This window comes from Homarus americanus, unplaced genomic scaffold (genome assembly GCF_018991925.1).
Source record: "Homarus americanus isolate GMGI-L3 unplaced genomic scaffold, GMGI_Hamer_2.0 scaffold33776, whole genome shotgun sequence".
NCBI lineage: Eukaryota > Metazoa > Arthropoda > Malacostraca > Decapoda > Nephropidae > Homarus > Homarus americanus.
In genome coordinates, this window is record NW_024754607.1 from 5,326 (window position 1) to 23,477 (window position 18,152).

Below are 18,152 nucleotides of genomic sequence, written 5' to 3' on the forward strand. Positions count from 1 at the left end.
TCTTTTCGTGGCAACATTAATTGAATATATTTAATAGTTTATTATTATGTTACCCGAGTCAGAGTGAGTGGGCTGGGGTGTGAATAAAAATGTGGGAACGTGGATGAAAGGGGTGAGAGGTGTGGAGTGAAGATGTGGGTGTGTGGGATGGGTCGTGGAGGTGAGAGGTGTGTTTTGGTGGAAGAGTGGGTTAGAGGTGTGGGTGTGGGGTGGGAAAGAGTGAGTTAAGGGTGTAGATGTGGGGTGAAGGCATATGTGGAATTATGGAAGTGAAAGGCGAGAGTGAGGAGAGGTGTGAGAGAGTGGAGGACAGAAACAATCTATAATAATAAAATTGCCCTGTGTGTGTGTGTGTGTGTGTGTGTGTGTGTGTGTGTGTGTGTGTATTGTCAGTCAGTGTTGTAGCTTCATGATCAAGAAACTTAGAAATCTGAATCTTTAAATGTATACTAAGGTGATCATGGGAGTGTGCACCTAGGCATTCCTTTTAACACCTAAAATAAATCCCCGCCCCCCAACTTTGTGTACACGTTATGGAAACATTTACCATGTCACCAAACCCTCTGCCGGACGTAAGGATACACTCACCTACATCAGCACGCATTGTATATAACGGGAACAAAACAAACAAACAAACAGACACCACCACCATACCCAACGCAAAGCATTTACAAATTCAAATATAAATCTCAAATGTTTCATAACCTAACAACATCATTAGAGTTGTAACATTGAAGTTATGGTACAGTACATGATGCCTAACGTGAACGCCCCCACTCCCACCACCCTTCCTTTCTGTGCGTGTAGTCAGGGGATTTCTCTCTTAGGGGGTTAGCAGTTTTAAATTGAGTTGGGTTAGTTTGGATTCGGTTAGTTTAAGATATGGTTATGTTGGATAAGGTCAGGTTTAGTTGGGTTCGGTTAGCTCAGGTAGGTTGCGGTTGGGTTAGTTAGTAGGTTAGGTTAAGGTTAGGTTAGCTCAGGGTAGGTTGCGGTTATGTCGTTGGTTATGACACATTCAGTTTGGATAGATCATGAAGTAGCTGCAACCCGCGAGGAACTGAATACTTGTGTTAGTCTTTTTTTAAATAAAATCAAGAATGTTGGATCACTTCCTAAAACTTGTTCATCATTACCAAGCCTCCGTGGCACAATTGTTAGCGCGTTCGGCTGTTAACCGAAAGGTTGGTGGTTCGAGTTCCACCCGGGGCGACTGTTTTGGCTTACTCTAATACATAAGTACATGAGAGAAGAAGTTTCATATGAGTTTAATTGCAAAAGAAAAAGAAGTAAAAACAAAGATGTGTAGGTACGGTACACACAGACGTGTGTGTGTGTGTGTGCGGTACTGTCTGTATGTGTGTGTGTGTGTGTGTGTGCGGTACTGTCTGTCTGTGTGGGTGTGTGTGTACGGTACTGTCTGTGTGTGTGTGTGTTACGGTACTGTCTGTCTGTGTGTGTGTGTGTAGGATATGAATGTTTTCTTATCAGTAATCTTGATATGACGATTGTGATGGTTAATATAGAGTTAAGCTCTCTCTCTCTCTCTCTCTCAGGTAATGCATATAACTTCCATTATCAATCAGTAGTAGTCAAGTAGTCCTGAAATCACTACCCAGGTGCCAAGAAAATCACAAGTCCAATTGTCATCCATAACTGGTGATGTGAGAATACAGCCAACTGACTCCACTTAACCCACAACAAAAACATCACACTCATAATGACACTCACCAGATGATGTTCTCACAGTCCAGTTGAGGGAAAATTCTACCTTGCAATGTTTTTGAGAATCCGGCGCCATGTTTTCTCTCACAACTCTGAGAAAAGAATCTGGTTTTTCTTGCTTGACTTACGAGAAATAAGGCGATCACTATATGGCATCAGCGCTGTGTTTATATCGTGTACTTACAAACACCGCCATACGATTTTTGTTTCCGTTTTCAAGTAGTTTTGACAAATATTACATTGATTAGATATTGACAGACAGTGTTGGTTCCCATAATGATAGAGAACAGATTACCTCAACTTAATAACTATCACCTGAGGACTCGTACCCCAGCTTATTTCACATGTTGATTATTATCCAACTTAGCCCAGCCTAACGTAACTAACCAAACCCAACCTAAGCTTTAACAATCTACCTTAAGTAAACCAGTCTCTGCTGACCTGACTTACCCGACCTATCCAAAGCATAGCAATCTACTCTAACCTACCGGAGCTTGTAGACGTCATGAAGACATTATTTTACAGGTAGTAGGTATTAGGTACAGGTAGTAGGTAGTAGGCAGCTACCAAACAGGGAGGTACTACCACCTGGGAAGATATTGGAAGCATAATGTGTTGTGTATGGTAGACCCTGCTGCCATATGGCATCACGAAAAATTGTGACCAAGTCCCAGGTTGCTGATCTAACTTTTCGTCTCATTTACACACAATTGCAGGGTCTCAATTGTTTCTCTTACTATTGACAACACAACATACATATATTGTTTCTCACGTTTGATCTTTTTTTCATTTCTTATGGTTCTATTATTATTGCTGTTGTTGCTGTTGCTTGCTTGTTGTTGTTGCTGCTTGCTTGTTGTTGTTGTTGTTGTTGCTGATTGCTGTTGCTGTTGTTGCTGTTGTTGTTGTTGCTGTCTGTTGTTGTTGCTGGTTTGCTTCGTTTGCTTGCTTGTTGCTCGCTGTAGCTTGCTGTTGCTGTCAGTTCGTTGCTTGCTGCTTGTTGGCTTCGCTTGTAGTTTGCTGTTGTTGCTGGGCTTGTCTGTTGCTTGTTGCTGCTTGTTATTGCTGTTGCTGCCTGCTGCTGTTGCTTGTTGCTGTTGCTTGCTGTTGTTGTTGCTGTTGCTGTTGTTGCTTGCAGTTGTTGCTGTTGTGCTTGTTGCTGCTGTTGTTGCTGTTGCTTGTTGCTTGTTGTTGCTGTTGTTGTTGTTGTTGTTGTTGTTGTTGCTTGCTGTTGTTGTTGTTGGGTTGTTGTTGTTGTTGCTGTTGTTGCTTGTTGTTGTTGCTTGTTGTTGCTTTGCTTGTTGCTTGTTGTTGGTTGCTGTTGTTGTTGCTTGTTGCTTGCTTGCTGTTGCTGGTTTTGCTGTTGCTGTTGTTGTTGTTTCGTTGTTGGTTGGTTGTTGTTGTTGTTGTTGTTGTTGTTGCTTGCTTGCTTTGCTTGTGGTTGTTTGCTGTTTTGTCATTGGTTGTTGGTTGTTGTTGTTGTTGTTGTTGTTGTGTTGTTGCTTTGCTTAGTTGTTGTCGTTGCTTGTTTGTTGTTGTTGTTGTTGGTTGTTGTTGCTGTTGTTGTTGTTGCTGTTGTTGTTGTTGTTGTTGTTGTTGCGTTTGCTGTTGCTTGTTGTTCGTTTGTTGTTGTTGTTGTTGTTGTTGTTGTTGTTGTTGTTGTTGTTGTTACATTTTCGCCCCCCAGGCCCCGATGTGGGTCGGTGACCTGTGCCTGGGTGGGCTGATTCCCGTAAAAAAAAAAAAAAAAAAATTATAGTCAACAGTTTATTCAATAAAACAGTCGCCCCCGGGTGGGCTCGAACCACCAACCTTTCGGTTAACAGCCGAACGCGCTAACCAATTGTGCCACGGAGGCTTGTAAAGAAGGGTTGACCTGAGTGTACTTGTTACCTGCTGAGGTATAAAATGCACACGGACGGGTATACACACACACACACACACACACACACACACTTCAATAAGTACCGTGTGTGTGAAGTTTTCTTTGGATATCTTCTAATACTATAACAAACATCGGTAGAGGACCACAACAAGTAGAACCGGTAACCAAGTGAAACCGACATCTAGTGAACCGGAAAGTTTAGGTTAGGTTAGGTTAGGTTAGGTTTGGTTTGGTTTGGTTTGGTTTGGTTATTTTAAAATATGTTAGGTAAGGGTAGGTTTAAGTTTGTTGGGTTATAATAGGTTAGGCTCGAAATTTCGGAAACCTAACCTAACCTATACCCTTTCTACGCTAACCTGCCCCGTAAGCCCCACCCCTCGTCAATAGCTGATTGGTTCCCCTGAGCATTTTACCTCCCCCCGGACTGCCCGTATAAGCGTGTATTTATATAGGACCTTTCATGATAAATATTTAAAATTTTCTAACATCCTCTCTGTAATACTAATGCCCTGGTAATATTATGCATTTTGATAGTCAATATATTTAACATTCCTTTAAATATTAACAGATCTGCTTACCAATTATGAACATATATAGTTAGAATTTTCTATGAACCAATCAGCTATTAGTATAGAAAAAGGGGCGTGGCTTGTGGGCCAGGTTAGTGCGGAAATACTATAACCTATATACCATAACTATCATGTACAGTAGTTATCTAGGGTTACACTTACAAAGATATCGTGTGTTAACTTTGTCTGCGGAACAAAGGAGACTGGGTTAAACTATTGGGTATGATAACTTGAAGCCTTTAAAGTTATGTTAGTGATTATGTACAGTATTTGTAGTTTAAGTCAACCAGGGAGGTAAATCAGCGTTTCATACACGTTATATGAGTACAATTCTACGTCGGAGTCATCGGTAATATTTAACCTTTGTTGACCCCAGTAGTGTGTGTGTGTGGTGATCATCTGCTTTAATACGATGCTTGCTGCCGCCCACATCGTCCAGGGTCGAGTTTACTGTGCTCAGGTGTTGCTCTCTCTCTCTCTCTCTCATCCTATATCCATCTATGTATCTATCTCAATATAACTTTTCCTTGTTCCCCCCCTCCCCCCCTCCCCCGTCCATCCACCCGTCCATCCTCCGTCTGTCCACTGGGGGAGTGTTAATAATAATTAGGCTCCTCCCGGTGTGTTGTCATGAGTTGTCATTAGGAAGTGTGTGAGAGGTAGAAAGCGTACTATGTAGAACAACTCGGCCCCCCCTCTTGTACCACACACACACGGCACCAGTCCAGGGGCGTGTGTGTGTGTGTCTCTCTCTCTCTCTCTCTCTCTCTCTCTCTCTCTCTCTCTCTCTCTCTCTCTCTCTCTCTCTCTCTCTCTCTCTCTCTCTCTCTCTCATTTTCTCTTTTTTCTCTCGGTTCACATACTGTACTATTGTGAGAGAGTGAGAGGGAGGAGAGGTTGTGAGAGTGTGTGAAGGAGAGAGTGAGAGGGAGGAGAGGTTGTGAGAGTGTGTGAGGGAGAGAGTGAGAGGGAGGAGAGGTTGTGAGAGTGTGTGAGGGAGAGAGTGAGAGGGAGGAGAGGTTGTGAGAGTGTGTGAGGGAGAGAGTGAGAGGGAGGAGAGGTTGTGAGAGTGTGTGAGGGAGAGAGTGAGAGAAGGTTAGGTTAGGTTGTCTCTCACTCACCATCGTCTCCTCATCCTCTCACCGACCCTCTTTTGTGTCTCATTCATTCCCTCCTCCTCCTCCTCCTCCTTCTCCTTCTATTTCTCTTTCATTCTTCCTCCTCTCCCCTTTCCTCTTCCTTCCATTTACGTTACTCCATTTCTCACACTTTCTCTCGTGTTTTCTTTGTCTTATTTCTCCGTCTTATCCTCTACTCATTCTCTCTCTTACTTTATCTCCCTCTGTCATTCTCTCCTTCCCTCTACCTTCTCTCTAACCTTCACTCATCCTCTCTTTCTCTCTCTCTCTCTCTCTCTCTCCCGCCCTGATATGGCCCTGGCACAGTCGATGACCAGGGGTGTGTGACGTGTGCTTTGGCCAGGCGAGGTGACCCAGTCCACTTTCCCCCACTCCAGTATGCAGGTCTGCCCCCCTCTTCCCTCCCTTGCTCCTCTGCCCATCCCTCTCCTCCACCTCCTCCCTCCTCCCCTTGGCCCCTACCCTTTCCTCCCCTTCTCGCCCATCCCGTGCCCCTCCTTATGCCTCTTTCCCTCCCCCTCCCTCCCTCTCACATTGACTCTCATGTCCTCTGTATTTAGGCTTGACCACCCCTCTCTCCTCCTCCTCCCTCTCCTTTGCCTCCCTCTCCGCCTCCCCTACAATACCCCACTCCTCCGTCCTCTCACATTTAGGCTTACTGAGTATTAATATAAATCTCTTGGTGACACCCCTCTCCCCTTCCTCATCCCCACCTTTTCCCCTCTTACCCTCCCTCTCACTTACCCTCCCCCCCCCTCTCTCTCTCTCTCTCTCTCTCACGTGCTCTGACTATAATTGGAAAGGCTGACCCCTTGCCCTCATTTCCCTCTCCTCGTCCCCTCATTCCCCTCTCTCCTCTTACCTTTCTGAACAGGTCCCCCCTCCCTCAAATGGTCCTCTCCTTTTCCACCCCTTCCTCTTCCTCCTTTTTCCTCTTCTTTGTAGGTGAAAGAGAGAGAGAGAGAGAGAGAGAGAGAAATCAATCTCCTCCTGTAATCAACCCCGTCCCCCTACCTTCATCCCTCCTCCCCCCCATCCCCCTCCCCTCCCCTCCCCTCCCCCCCTCCCTCCCTCCCCCTCCTCCCTCCTTGCTCTTGAGTATATCGGTGGGGGCAACCGAGAATCCTTAATGGTGTTTCATAGGTGTTATTTATATGTTATGTTGTTATGTTATGTTATATGTTGCTATGTTATGTTATATGTTGTTATGTTATGTTATATGTTATGTTATGTTATATGTTGTTATGTTATTGTTGTGGTATTCAGGACAAAAGTGTGTTATTTTCGTTATTTTTACCTAGTTATTTTGTTATGTAATTCAGGCTTACAGTATGTTATCATCAATTTCGTGTTGTCGGGTTATGTGTAATTCAGGCTTACAGTATGTTATCATCAATTTCGTGTTGTCGGGTTATGTAATGTCGTGTTATTTATATATCTGTTATTTCTCGTAGGGGTAAGTGATGAAAGTGACTCCGTTTGCTTGGTGGTTAAGCATTCGTCCCGGTAGAAAAGAGCCTCGGGTTCTATTCCAGGCGGCTTTTAGTGTTGATTACCTTGTTGTACCTTTAACAATAATTAGGTAGCTAACTCGGGTTTGAGACGAAAGTCGTGGGACAACTTTTTGGGTGGTGAAGTATCAAAGGTGGTGAAGTATCCTGTCAAGTGGTAGAAGTATCCTGTAAGGTGGTGAAATCTCTCTTCAAGGTGGTGCAGTATCCTGTCAAGGGGTGAAATCCTGTCAGTGGTGAAGTATCATAAGTGGTGAAGTATCCTGTCAAGGTGGTCAAGTATCCTGTCAAGGTGGTAGTCCTTCTGTCAAGGGTGATATCCTGTCAAAGGTGGTGAAATATCCTGTCAAAAGGTGAATTAAAATCTATCCTGTTAAAAGGTGGTAGAAATATCCTGTCAAGGTGGTGCAATATCCTGTCAAGGTGGTGAAATATCCTGTCAGGTGAGGGTGAAAGTATCCTGTTAAAAGGTGGTGAAGTATCCTGTCCAAGGTAATTCAAAATATCCTGTAGTGTGAGGTGATATCCTGTCAAGGTGTGGTCAAGTATCCTGTCAAGGTGGTGAAGTATCTTCTGTCAGGTGGTCAAGTATCCTGTCAAGGTAGTCCATGTCCTGTCAGTGGCAGAATAACTCACTAGCTGCTGAATGATAAGGCCAGGAAGTGATACCACCTGCTGGCCTTACTTTACTGTACATAGTAAAAATGACTCACAAAAAAAAAATTGTGAAAGTATATGGTGTGGGGAATTATTGGCAGGTATTTACGACGCTAGGGAGGGAAGGGGGTTCAGTTATGAGTAAACCCTCTAATGTGTTTTAAGGAGGATCACTGCGTTGTGGTGTGATAGAGGAGGAGAATCTAATGGTCATTGAACCTTTAATGAGGAATTAGAGTCTCAAAATTACATACGATGGTTCTTATGAGTTGTTAGGACGTGTTTGACTGTCTCTGTTAAACAACAACAAGGTGGATTTTGGAAGTTTCTGCTGCCACGGTGCGTACAGTACTTCCGAGCGTTGAGTCCGTGTACCCTTGTGTCTAAGGTCACAGGAGGTCACAGGAGGTCACGAAAATATAAAGGAATTTCAGAAAGTTAGAAGGTGTTGCTAGACTGACTCTTCCTAGCTCAAGATTATTCTAATTTCGTTAGTTTTTTTTATTTATTTGTCATTATTTATTTTTCTATTAATTTATTTGTGATTTTATAATGATTTTTCTTTTTCATTTCTTATTATCATCATCATTATTATTATTATTATTATTATTATTATTATTATTATTATTATTATTACTACTCCCTCTACCCTCTTTTATTTGTGTGTCTTTCTTGAAATATTTTAAAAATTTTAGTTTATTGATTTTACTCTTTTATTTTCCCTTTAACTTATGTCTTAACCACTACACAATATTCTAATTACTATTTATTATTTTTTTTAATTATTCTTTTTCGTCATTTACGTAGTTTTCACCTTTTATTTTTTTTCCTCTTGTTTATTATACATTAGTTAGTCTTTTTCTTTCTTTACTGTTTATTCCTTATCTCTTCTCTCTGTCTGTATTACTTCGGATTATTCTCTTTCTCTATCTTTATTATTATTCGTTAATTTTTTTGTCTCTCCTTCTCTTATGAACAGTGTTTTATCTGTTCACATTGTCTCAATCTTCTTTTTCTACATCTATTTATAATACTTTATTATTCTATTCTATTCTATTCTATTCTATTCTATTCTATTCTATTCTATTCTTATTATTATTATTCATTAGTTTTGTCTCATCCACCAACAGCCATCCAGCTCCTATCAATCGTCTATCTCAACATTCTATCAACATTCTATCAACATTCTATCATTCTATCACATTTAAGGTCGTATCGTGAAACTCTCTTAGTCTGGATTCGTGTATAAGCTTTGCCCTGGTGACTAGACGGTGATGAATGTTGTCTGATCCGCTGGTGGACACAAACCTCCTGGGGTTAGGGGGACGACCTGGCCTTCTGGTGGGGGTATAGGGTATATCTGGCCTTCTGGAATAGGAATAGGGCCTAAGCTTAAGATATGAAGGAAGAGGTGCCAGAAAACGATGGAATGGGTGCCAAAACACGCAAGCAAAGGAATAGGGGCCGTAAACGAAGGAATAGGGGCCATAAACAAGGAATAAGGGCCATACACAAGGAATAGGAGCCATAAACGAAAGAATAGGGGCCATGAACGAAGGAATAGGGGCCATGAACGAAGGAATAGGGGCCATGAACGAAGGAATAGGGGCCATAAACAAGGAATAGGGGCCAAAAACGAAGGAATAGAGGCCATGAACGAAGGAATAAGGGCCATACACAAGGAATAGGAGCCAAAAACGAAAGAATAGGAGCCGTAAGCGAAGGAATAGGGGCCAAAAATAAGCTGGTGGTGACTAACTGTGAAACTTTTTAACACACGGAAGCTACGTTGAGTTCAGTGAGGCACATGACCTCTTAATGTGTAACTCAGTGTGTGCGCGTGTGTGTGCGTGCGCGCTCGTGTGTGTGTGTGTGTGTGTGTGTGTGTGTGAGAGACAAGTGGGATTTGAAGAGTAAATTAGGATAAGGAAGTGGAGGAGGAGGTGGTGGAGGAGGTGGAGGAAGAAGTGGTGGGAGAGGAGGAAGAGGGGGAGGAGGGGTTTATACACAAGAAGAGGTAATATTTTAAGTATAAACTGTCAGTACTCCTCCTCCTCCTCCCTCCTCCCTCCTCCTCCTCCTCCTCCTCCTCCTCCTCCTCCTCCTCCCTCATCCCTCCCTCCTCCTCCTCCCCTCTTCCTCCTCCCTCCTCCCAGAGTTAAATTGCAATTCTCGCTTGAATTTCAGTTTTGATGGTATATTCACAGGAGAGGAGGAGGAGGAGGAGGAGGAGGAGGAGGAGGAAGAAGGTGTTGTTACTGTTGTTGCTCCTGTTTACACTGTCACTGTGTTGCCTGACACTGTCACTGTTGTTCTCCTGCTTACGCTGTCACTGTTCTGGTTCTGCTTACACTGTCACTGTTGCCGTTGTTGCAAGCGTGGGTGCAGGTAGCAACGGCCCTTGAAGTGTCTTTCGTAACTGTGATCTACGGTGTCTCCTGCAGGAGCGGGAGAGCTGACGCTCTGGGTCCCTTGCCCCTCCTGTGTAACAACACTCCTCCTCCTCCTCCTCCTCCTCCTCCTCCTCCCTCCTCCTCCCACCTCCTCCTCCTCCTCCTCCTCCTCCTCCTCCTCCTCCTCCTCCTCCTCCTCCTCCTCCTCCTCCTCCTCCTCCTCCTCCTCCTCCCTCCTCCTCCTCCTTCCTTTCTCCTCCTCCTTTCTTCCTTCTCTTGTCCCTCATCTCCTCCTCCTCCTCCTCCTCCTCCTCCTCCTCCCTCCTCCTCCCTTCCTTCTTGTCCCTCTTTCGGTTCCTCCTCCTTCTTCGTCCTTATGTCTGTATTTTCCTTGATATTCTTTCTTCTTCTTCTTCTTCTTCTTCTTCTTCTCTTCTTCTTCTTCTCTTCTTCTTCTTCTTCTTCTTCTTTCTTTATCTGTCCACCACCCCCCGTTCTAAACCAATCCTGTTTTCCCCTTCTATCTCTTCTTTCTCCCTCCTCCTTCCTCCTCATTCTCCTCCTCCTCTCCTTGTTTTCCCATAAGGTAAGGACCTTTTTCAGGTATTTCTGCAGGTGTGTAATCTAAACATTCACAGGTGAGAGGGGAGATGGAAGGGGGGAGGAAGGGGGGAGATGGAAGGGGGAGATGGAAGGGGAGATGAATGCACCTCAAGGAAAAAATACTTTTTATGATCAAGATATATACAGTATAAAGGAAAATATACATATCTCTCTCTCTCTCTGGTTAACAAAGTTTATATATGACACACAGAAGAAGTATTAAGATTGATTTAACAAAGTAGATGAACTAAAGATGTAAATATAGAGAAGAGGTGATAATGGTAGAGATAGTAATGGGCAAAAAATATAAGAAGAAGTTAGGTTAGGTTAGGGTTAGGTTAGGTTAGGTTAGGCCGGAAAATTTTTGTGGGAGGGCCGTGGTCGCCAACCCCTCAGTGCGAATGGTAGTTTGATTGGTTTGTGATTGATTGGTGGTCAGACTGTCAGTGTTTCAGTCATATAAGGCCTCAGGTAGGTAGTTAATGCCGTGATTGGTGAGGATTGGTATTGATTAGTCGCCTTAGGTGATTGTAAATTGTTGAAGTTGTTTGTCTCTGGTTCTTTATGATCAAAACGTTTAAGGTCAGTGTACTGGGGAAGGTCAGTACTGTGGGCAAAGGTCAGTGTAATTGGGGGAAGGTATGTACTGGGGAAGGTCATCAATGCATTGGGGAAGGTCAATGTACTGGGAAGGTCAGTGTACTGGGGAAGGTCAGTGTATTGGGGGAAGGTCAGTACTGGGGGGAAGGTCAATGTACTGGGGAAGGTCAGTGTACTGGGGGAAGGTCAGTGTATTGGGGAAGGTCAATGTACTGGGGAAGGTCAGTGTACTAAAGTCAGTGTATTGGGGGAAGGTCAGTGTATTGGGGGAAGGTCAGTGTACTGGGGGAAGGCCAGTCGTATTGGGGAAGGTCGCGTACTGGGGAAGGTCAATGTACTGGGGAAGGTCAGTGTACTGGGGAAGGTCAGGTATTGGGGGAAGGACAATGTACTGGGGAAGGCAGTACTGGGGGAAGGTCAGTGTATTGGGAAGGACACAGTATTGGGAAGGTCAAAATGGGGGGCCAGTGTATTGGGAAGGTCAGTGTACTGGGGAAGGCCACGTACTGGGGAAGGTCAGTAACTGGGGAAGGTCAGTGTATTGGGGAAGGTCAATAAATGGGGGAAGGTCAGTGCACTGGGGGAAGGTCAGTATTAAAGGTCATTGTATTGGGGAAGGTCAGGTACTAGGGGAAGGTCATAGTACTGGGGAAGGTCAGTGTACTGGGGAAGGTCATGTACTGGGGGAAGGTCAGTACTGGGGGAAGGTCAGTACTGGGGAAGCGTCAGTGTACTGGGGAAGGTCAGTGTACTGGGGAAGGTCAGTGTACTGGGGGAAGGTCAGTGTACTGGGGAAGGCTAAATGTACTGGGGAAGGTCAGTGCATTGGGGAAGGTCAGGTACTGGGGAAGGTCATGTACTGGGGGAAGGTCAGTGTAAACACAAACACTGGGTAGGTCAGTACTGGGCGAAGGTCAGTACTGGGGAAGGTCAATGTACTGGGGAAGGCTCAGTACTGGGGGAAGGTCAGTGACTGGGGTAGGTCAGTGTAATTGGGGGAAGGTCAGTGTACTGGGGGAAGGTCAGTGTACTGGGGAAGGTCAGTAATGGGCGAAGGTCAATGCACTAGGTTAAGGTAAGAGCATTACTTGCCTCCTGTGTGTGTGTGTGTGTGTGTGTGTGTGTGTGTGTGTGTGTGTGTGTGTGTGTGTTCAATCAGGTGTTCATCACGGAAGGTTGGTATCGTCGACGAGAGAGCAAGCCCACCCTGAGTCTAATTGGAGTTCAGGAGGGTAAAGTTCGCCACTGAGGGTTCAAATATTGTCTAAGAGAAGTTTACTGTAATGATAAGCAGAGAGAATTGAAAGGGGTGCCCACTTTGTTCCCGGAGGACCTTAAAAAGACGTCGGCTTTCCTTTCAGTTGCGTCTGTTGAAAGTCTACCGGTTGCTCAACATGCATTCATCTCACGTTCAAATGTCTTTGACTATTCAATAGCTGTTGTCCAGAAAGCGTTCAACTAATATGCACGACCCATCCAGCTACAGATATTCAATCGCAGATCACCACCACCTGCCGTTCAATACATGCATTCAACCAGCCGTTCACCTCTCGTTCAGTATATCTGCATCGTAATGTTCACCAAGATGAGTGCGGAGGTGACGTAAGTTAGCGGACGAATGGCTATCATTGTGTTTAATTTCTGCAGCATTATGCAAATTAGCTGGTAGAGATATGCAATTAGCTGTTAGGGTATTATTCCACAAGGCTTGAGGTGCTTGTATGTTTTGATGATTGATTTGCCTTTTTTATGTGTGTGTGTGTGTGTGTGTGTGTGTGTGTGTGTGTGTGTGTGTGTGTGTGTGTGTGTGTGTGTGTGTGTGTGTGTGTGTGTGTGTGTGTGTGTGTACTGCAATAAGGTATAGTTTTAAGAATTGTTTAATTGACTAAAGAAGAATATGACCAAAACTGCTAAACTTCAAATCATTCAGCATCTTAAACCCAGTTAAACCCATCAACTATACTCACTAGGCTTAACTAAAACCGCAGCTAAACTAATTAAACCCAGGTAAGACCACCAGATTAAAACCGCCAGCAAAAATCATTAAATCCCGGATAAACCGGATTAACCGCCGGTAAACATCTGCAGCAATCCATTAAAGCCTACTCAAACCCAGGTAAAGTAAACCATTAAACACAGGTAAACTCCTCAAAAAAAATTATCTCAATTAAGTCACTAAACACAGGTAAGTAAACTGGCTAAATGGTAAGCTCCTAAAATTAGCTTTTAATTGTTACTAAAACCTGTAAAGTAAACTATTGTGTTACAGGTAAGCCCCTAAACGATCCCAATTAAGCTACTAAAATACAGGTAAGAAACATTAAACACAGGAAAACCCCTAAAATTATTCTCACCTGTCATCAAACACAGGTAAAGTAAATCATTAAACACAGGTAAAGCCCTAAAATTAGGCTTTTAATTAAGCTACTAAACCCAGGTAAGCAAACTAATAAACACAGGAAGCTCCGTAAAATTTAAGTCTCACTAGCTGCCACTAAACACAGGTAAAGCAAACCATTAAAACACAGAAAAAGCCCCCTAAAATTATCTCAATTAAGTCACTAAAACACAGGTAAAGTAAACCATTAAACACAGGTAAGCCCTTTAAAATTCATGCCCCAATTAAGCTTACCAAACACAGGTAAAGTAAACCATTAAATGTGAAGCCTCCAAAATTATCTCAATTAAGCTTTCACTAAACCCAGGTAGTAAAGTGTAAAACTATTAAACATGAAAAGCCCCTAAAATGGTCTCAATTAAGTCACTAAACACAGGTGTGTAAAACGCTGTACCACAGGTAAGCTCCTAAAATGCACTAAGCTACTAAACCTAGGTAGTAAACTATTAAATCACAGGTAAGCTCCTAAAATTATTCCTTCACTAAGTCACTTAACACAGGTAAAGTAAAACTATTAAACACATGGTGCAGTAAGCTCCTAAAATTATCTCTCTAATTAAGTCACTAACAGGTAAAAGTAAACCATTAAATGCAGTAAAAGCTCCCAAAATTATCTCATTAAGCTTACCAAACCCAGGTAAAGTAAAACTTATTAAACACAGGTAAGCCCCTTGTATATTCATAATTAAGTCACTAAACACAGGTAGCTGTAAACCATTAAACACAGGTAAGCCCCTAAATTATCTCACTGTCACTAAACACAGGTAAAGTAAACCATTAAACACAGGTAAGCTCCTAAAATTATCTCACTCAAGCCACTAAACCCAGGTAAAGTAAACCATTAAACACAGGTAAGCTCCCTAAAAATTATCTCCCCAATTAAGTCACCAAACCCAGGTAAAGTAAATCATTAAACACAGGTAAACCCCAAAATTATCTCACTGTTTAATAAACACAGGTAAAGTAAAAACCATTAAAACACAGGTAAGCCCCCCAAAAACGGTCTCTCATGCTAATTAAGTTACCAAACACAGGTAAAGTAAACCATTAACAGGTAAGCCCCAAAATTATCCTGCAATTAAGCTTTCACAACCCAGGTAAAGCAAATCATTGCCCACAGGTAAACCCCTAAAAATTATCTCAATTAAGCTCACCAACACAGGTAAAGTAAAACTATTGCACCACAGGTAAGCTCCCAAATTATCTCACTAAGTCACTAAACCCAGGTAAAGTAAAAACCACAAACACAGGTAAGCCCCTAAAAATTAGTCTCACCTTAAGTCACTAAACCCAGGTAAAGTAAAATCATTAAAATGTATAAGGTAAACCCCAAAATTACCCCACTAAGTCACTAAACATGTAAAGTAAACCATTAAACACAGGTAGCCCCCTAAAATTATCTCAATTAAGTCACTAAACACAGGTAAAGTAAAACCATTAAACACAGGTAAGACCCCTAAAATTATCTCAATAAGCCACTAAACCCAGGTAAAGTAAACCATTAAACACAGGTAAGCCCCCAAAATTATCTCACTAAGTCACTAAACACAGGTAAAGTAAACCATTAAACACAGGTAAGCCCCCAAATTATCTCACAAGTCACTAAACCCAGGTAAAGTAAATCATTAAACACAGTAAACCCCAAAATTATCTCAATTAAGTCACTAAACACAGGTAAAGTAAAACCATTAAACACAGTGTAAGCTCCCAAAATTATCTCAAATTAAGTCACTAAACACAGGTAAACCATTAAACACAGGTAAGACCCTAAAATTACTCTCAATTAAGCCACTAAAACCCAGGTAAAGTAAAACCATTAAAATACAGGTAAGCCCCTAAAATTATCTCAATTAAGTCACTAAACACAGGTAAAGTAAAACCATTAAAACACAGGTAAGCCCCCAAAATTATCTCTACCAGTCACCAAAACACAGGCAAAGTAAAACCATTAAAACACAGGTAAGCCCCTCCAAAATTATCTCAACTGCTCCACTAAACCCAGGTAAAATAAACCAATAAACACAGTAAGCCCCTAAAATTATCCTCCACCAAGTCACTAAACACAGGTAAAATAAACCATTAAACACAGGTAAAACCCCAAAATTATCTCAATTAAGTCACCAAAACACAGGTAAAAACAAACCATTAAACACAGGTAAGCCCTAAATTATCTCAATGTCACTAAAACCCAGGTAAAGTAAACCATTAAAACACAGGTGCCCAAAATTATCTCAATTAAGCCACTAAACCCAGGTAAAGTAAACCATTAAATACACAGGTAAACCCTAAAATTATCTCCAATTGTCACTAAACACAGGTAAAGTAAACCATTGACACAGGTAAACCCCAAAATTATCTCCAATTAACCCACTAAACATGTAAAGTAAAACCATTAAACACAGGTAAATCCCTCAAAAATTATCTCAATTAAGCCACTAAACCCAGGTAAAGTAAACCATTAAACACAGGTAAAACCCTAAAAATTATCTCAATTGGTCACTAAACCCTAGTGTCAAAACCATTAAAACACAGGTAAGCCCCTAAAAATTATCTCACTAAGTCACTAAACACAATTAAAGAAAACCATTAAACACAGGTAAACCCCTAAAAATTATCTTATCCTAAACCAATTAAACTCAAAATAAACTTAAACACAGTTAAACTAAAATATCTCAACAATAAGATCTGAAACACAGGTAAACATGACCAAAACACAGGGCCCTAGAAATCTACACGCTAAATTAACCCAATAATCTCAGCGTCTTCTGTGGAACATCTGAAACGAAATCTGTGGGTGTGTTCTATGAGCGTGTTCTAGTGTTCTGTAGGTGTGTTCTTAGTGTTCTGTAGGTGTGTTCTTAGTGTTCTGTAGGTGTGTTCTTAGTGTTAATTCTGATCATGATTTATTTAGGTCAACAGTGATACAGTCTAATAGAATTATAGGAATTGAACCAGACGTACACCCATGACCACTCACCTTGAGAGAGAAAAAAAAAAAAAAAAAAAGTAAACATCACGCCCTGGTACAACCCTTAACAAGCACGTCTTTGTGGGTCGTAAAATACCTCAGAATAGATTGTTTCTATCAAACAGTTACAACCGCTTAGAGGTGAACGGCCGGGACTCATCCATATCAGGCGTTCAAACCCGTTCAAAACACACTATGAACCTGATTTTTATTTTACATTTTGGGGGAGGGCAAGCCGTTCACCATTCGTGTGGTATATGAGCTGATAACTCATTTATGGTATTAGTTCTCACCATCAACCTCTTCTCCCCCCTCTCCCTACTCGAGCCGTTCACCCTGGTTAGAGGTATGACCCCGACATATCCCCCTCCTCTATGTTAGCCGTTCGCCCGAAAGTCGTTCACTCTGAGGCACAGAGGTGCGACCTGAATCCTCGGAGGACGCACCACGCTCCACAGGTAGGGTATATCCCACGCTCATCCGACGTTCAACCATTCAGACAAGAGATTTAGCGCCCCAAAGCCAGTGAATCCTGATTGTCATCCGTTCATCAGCGTTCACAGATGTGCATAAAAAAAGAGAGAGAGAGAGAGAGGTGAACGGCAGTGTAGAAATGTGAGCGAAGACCTCCGAAAGGAGCGTTCAAACCCCAAAGAGAACGCAATCGACTCAAAGTCGCGCCCAATTCCCCAGCCAAGAAAGTGGAGCTGAGGAATGTTGGTGACTCAAGCGACAGCTGGAAGGCTCGATGACCCACAATGACAAGCTGAGAATGTTGCAGACTCACAAGGACAACTAGGAAGGTTGCTGACTCCCAAGGACAAGCTGAGGAAGGTTGCTTTGACTCCACAACGACAAACTGAGGAAGGTTGCTGACTCCACAAGGACAAAACCATGAGGAATGTTGATGACCTCACAAGGACAAACTGAGAAGGCTGCTGACCTCACAAGGACAAACTAAGGAAGGCTAAGCTGACTCACAAGGAGAAACTGAGGAAGGATGATGACTCACAAGGACAAGCTGAGAAGGTTGATGACCACAAGGACAAGCTGAGGAAGGCTAAGACTCCACAAGGACAAACTGAGGAAGGTTGCTGACTCCACAAGGACAAACCCAGGAAGGTTGCTGACCCACGAATGACAAACTGAGGAAGGTCACTTAGACCCACAAGGACAAACTGAGGAAGGTTACACCCACAAGGACAAACTGAGAAGGTTGCACAACTCCAAAAGGACAAACTGAGTGAAGGTTGCTGACCCACAAGGACAAACTGAGGGAAGGTTGCTGACTCAAGCGACAAACTGAGGAAGGCTATGACTCACATGACAAGCTGAGGAAATTTGCTGACCTCCAAGGACAAACTGAGGAAGGTTGATGACCACAAGGACAAGCTGAGGAAGGTTGACCCACAAGGACAAGCTGAGGAAGGTTGCTGACCCACAAGGACAAACTGAGGAAGGCTACACCCACAAGGACAAACCTGAGGAAAGATTGCTGACCTCTAAGGACAAACTGAGAAGGATAATCACTCCAAAAGGACATAAACTGAGGAAGGTTGCTGACCACAATGACAAACTGAGAAGGTTGCTGACCTGCTACAGACAACTGAGGGCTGGGGTTGCTTAATCTGCAAGGACAAGCTGAGGAAGGTTGTTGACTCACAAGGACAAAGCTAAATACGTAACTGAACGAAGACAATTTGA

The 18,152-nt window shown here is 42.8% G+C and overlaps 1 non-coding gene across 1 annotated transcript; it reads right to left on the minus strand.

Annotated features, from left to right (window-relative positions):
- Positions 1-3,509: 3,509 nt before the first annotated feature.
- Trnan-guu lies at positions 3,510-3,583 on the minus strand. The gene has a single exon. It is a non-coding gene; the product is annotated as a tRNA-Asn (tRNA).
- Positions 3,584-18,152: the final 14,569 nt, after the last annotated feature.